The following is a 4,259-nucleotide window of genomic DNA, read 5'->3' on the forward strand; positions in this document are numbered from 1 at the left end:
GTGTTTTAGGTTATTACATGCAGAGGTTTTTTTGGTCCAAACCTCTTTTTTTCAGAATTTAGCAGTAGGAAATTTCTAGTCATCCAGTTTTTTTTTTATATCAACTATGCAACTATGCAGTTTTGTAAATTTGTAGGTTTCATTGGGCCGCGAAGAAATATAGAGCTGAGTATCATCAGCATAACAGTGAAAACTAACACCATGTTTCTTGATAATATCTCTCAAGGGTAACATGTAAAGTGTGAAAAGCAACGGTCCTAGTACTGAGTCTTGTGGCACTCCATACTGTACTTGTGATCGATATGATATCTTGTATTTTACTGCTAGGAATTGATGACGGTCAGATAAGTCAGATTTAAACCATGACAATGCAATTACACTAATGTTAGTGTAGTCTTGATAATTTTGTAGTCTACTCAAAAGAATGTTGTGGTCAATAGTGTCAAAAGCAGCGCTAAGATCCAGTAGCACTAATAGTGAAATACAACCACGATCGGATGATAAGAGCAGGTCATTTGTAACTCTAATGAGAGCAGTCTCAGTACTATGATACGGTCTAAATCCTGACTGGAAATCCTCACATATACCATTTCTCTCTAAAAAGGAACATAGCTGAGAGGATACTGCCTTTTCTATTATTTTTGACAGAAAAGGGAGATTTGAGATCGGTCTGTAATTAACTAATTCTCTGGGATCAAGTTTTCTAGAAGTACTTTCCCACCATGCAATACGAAATACCTCTAGTTTTGTTTCCTTCCAGCTGCACTCCATTCTCCGGGCTGCTCTTTTTTAAGGCGCGAGAGTGCTCGTTATACCACGGTGTCGGACTGTTTTCCAATGGTCATGTAAAACAACAGCCTTTTTACCTTGTCAAAAACAGCTCTGATCACAGCGACCCGTTTCGGTGCCTGTCTCTTTAAATGATAATGAGCTACTGTCACCCCTCCCCTCTCTTCCGTTTTTTGTGTATACGGTGACACATTACCATCAAAAACAAAACTAATCCACTGCGTCCTCCGTGACTCTGATGTCGGGAGAAAATTAAGACTCTTATGTTCACTTTTACATCCAACTACAAAACACCTGCATTGCTTAAAAAAAGGAGTGAATGGATTTTTATCATAGTAGGGTGGTTGTGTCCACACACTGCTAAGACACATTTATATGCTAACACCATGTAAAAGTCCCCTTAATATCTATTTACTTATTAATGCATTGCTGAGCATTAATGGACAAAAATTATTCTGTCCACCAGTAACAAGATGTTAATACATTTTTAGTTAAATCACATCAATTTATTGAGCCAACAACTGTGACATTCTCTCAAAAAAGTTAGTGGTATTGACAACATTCAAGCTTATTTGAAAATGATTGTGTGAAACTAAGCAAAAGGATAACTGCAGAGTAAGGGAAATTATTGATTATTATACCTGTGATTGCTCTGTCTCAAAATCTCTAGACAAAATAGCACTTAATATTTTTTCTTAACTAGGGGTTTCTGAGTACCTAAGGCATAGTATATAAACGACTAGATTTACACAATCAAAGTTGTCAATTGTGCAACAAATTGTCAAATCAAGGACATCAATACATACTGGAACCCCCTAAATTTGACTTTACTCATTTTGACCATTAATTCCTGTCTAAGCAAATGTAATTATTTAAGTTATTGGTCTTTCAAAATAACCTTTTATTTTGTTGTATGGAAATCAGTTGTATTGAATCAATAAAGGAGTACTGCCAATTTACAATAATAAATAAAAATGCTGCCTTGGACCACACCTGCACCATCAGGTACAATACTGTTTACAGTGCATAGCATGATTTGTCATAGTTCAATCCGAGTTTTTGATTCAATCAGTTTTTTTTTTAATAATTAATAAATTTTTGGTATTTGGCCCTTGCTGGATGTGGAGAGCATTTTTGTGGCATTAAGAGGACTAGTCTGACTGATTTTAGTTTTTTAAAAGGAAAATACCTGTGGTATTTTGCAAGAGTCTCACAAGAGGACATGTTCGTATTATTTTTGTATATGTAAATGTACTTTATAGGAAAATGTAGTTGAAACGTGCTCAGAAAGAGAGCAATGACATTAACCAGAGAACATGAGAAAAATACACAGAAATATTTTCATATTTCACATATTTCACATTTTCATCTGCTTTGTCAAATAGGAAAACCAGCACATAAGTCATGAATGCGTTCATATAATGTCTATACTGTTTTGCTATACAAAAAAACTGTACTCAATAGAAATAAATGTAGGTGATAGAGATGGGTGTAGAAAGTTTGATGTGCCTCGATCCAGTTTTATTGTCATGCCATCACATATTAAGGGTGCCAATTACACTGTCCAGGTAATTTTATTCAGGATTCATACATAAAGACTTTCAATGCATATTTCAAGTTCCCATATTATGCAAGCACTTATGTCATCTTTGCACTGCAAAAATGGCACAGAAATGGCAAATATACGGTACCACAAAAGTTTTTTTTTGGGCAAGGCCATATCTAGCACAGATCCTAAGGGGAACATGTCATTGTCTACTGGGCCTCCAGGAGTGCAGCTTTAAGCTACCTTCAGCTGTTTGGCAGCTCAGTAAGCTTTACTTTAACTGTGATTACACTGCCAAAAAAATTCTTGCATCAGCTGAAAACATTCTTGTGCCACTGGTTTTATTATTTGTTTTATCTAGTTGACATGATCTCCGCTGACATTCAGGGCTGTAGAGGTCGTCTCTAGGTACTGATCTGCCATCTAGACTGGATACTGACTGGATCTGTATGACTACGGTGACCTCGGAATAAGAGAGAAACAGACTAATATTAGCATAGATGCCATTTTTCTTACGATGTAACGAGTACATCGGGTGTTATGGGAAGTGTTCCCGGTTCCGGTTGACCTAATTAATGCAGCCTAATAATCCTTTAACGGATTTTAATTATAGAAATGCAATAGTATATTATGTGTATGCCAAGTTAAAGAGATGGGTTTTTAATCTAGATTTAAACTGACAGAGTGTCTCTGCCTCCCGAATAATGCTAGGTAGATTGTTCCAGAGTTTGGGCACTAAATAGGAAAAGGATCTGCCGCCTGCAGTTGATTTTGACATTCTAGGTATTATCAAATGGACAGAGTTTTGAGATTGCAGCAGACGTGAAGAACTATAATGTGATATGAGCTCGCTCAAGTACTGAGGAACTAAACCATTCAGGGCTTTATAAGAGCCAGTGCAGAGTTGACAGAACCGGGCTAATATGGTCGTACTTCCTGGTTCTAGTCATTCTAGGTATTATCAAATGGACAGAGTTTTGAGATTGCAGCAGACGTGAAGAACTATAATGTGATATGAGCTCGCTCAAGTACTGAGGAACTAAACCATTCAGGGCTTTATAAGAGCCAGTGCAGAGTTGACAGAACCGGGCTAATATGGTCGTACTTCCTGGTTCTAGTAAGAACTCTAGCTGCTGCATTTTGAACCAGCTGGAGTTTGTTTATTAAGCGCGCAGAGCAACCACCCAATAAAGCATTACAATAATCTAACCTTGAGGTCATGAATTAACGTTTCTGCATTTGACATTGAGAACATAGGGCATAATTTTGGTATATTATTTAGATATATTTTTAAGATGGAAAAATGCAGTTTTGCAAATGCTAGAAACATGGTTTTCAAAGGAAAGATTGCTATCAAATAGCACACTTAGGTTCCTAACTGATGAAAAGGAATTAACAGAGCAGCCATCAAGTGTTAGACAGTGTTTTAGGTTATTATTACATGCAGAGGTTTTTGGTCCAGTAATTAAAACCTCTGTTTTTCAGAATTTAGCAGTAGGAAATTTCTAGTCATCCAGTTTTTTTTTTATATCAACTATGCATTCCATTAGTTTTGTAAATTTGTAGGTTTCATTGGGCCGCGAAGAAATATAGAGCTGAGTATCATCAGCATAACAGTGAAAACTAACACCATGTTTCTTGATAATATCTCTCAAGGGTAACATGTAAAGTGTGAAAAGCAACGGTCCTAGTACTGAGTCTTGTGGCACTCCATACTGTACTTGTGATCGATATGATATCTTGTATTTTACTGCTAGGAATTGATGACGGTCAGATAAGTCAGATTTAAACCATGACAATGCAATTACACTAATGTTAGTGTAGTCTTGATAATTTTGTAGTCTACTCAAAAGAATGTTGTAGTTAATGGTGTCAAACTCAGCACTAAGATCAAGTCGAACTAAAAACATAAGACAACCAAGAT

General features: G+C 36.4%; 1 protein-coding gene across 3 annotated transcripts in view; it reads left to right on the forward strand.

The window, feature by feature from the left end:
• The window catches only part of micu1 (mitochondrial calcium uptake 1), a 69,958-nt gene that overhangs the window by 14,238 nt on the left and 51,461 nt on the right, over nt 1–4,259 (forward strand). The gene's annotated exons all lie outside the window — the stretch shown is intronic.

Source organism: Sinocyclocheilus grahami, unplaced genomic scaffold (genome assembly GCF_001515645.1).
Source record: "Sinocyclocheilus grahami isolate Dianchi unplaced genomic scaffold, SAMN03320097.WGS_v1.1 scaffold944.1, whole genome shotgun sequence".
Lineage (NCBI taxonomy): Eukaryota > Metazoa > Chordata > Actinopteri > Cypriniformes > Cyprinidae > Sinocyclocheilus > Sinocyclocheilus grahami.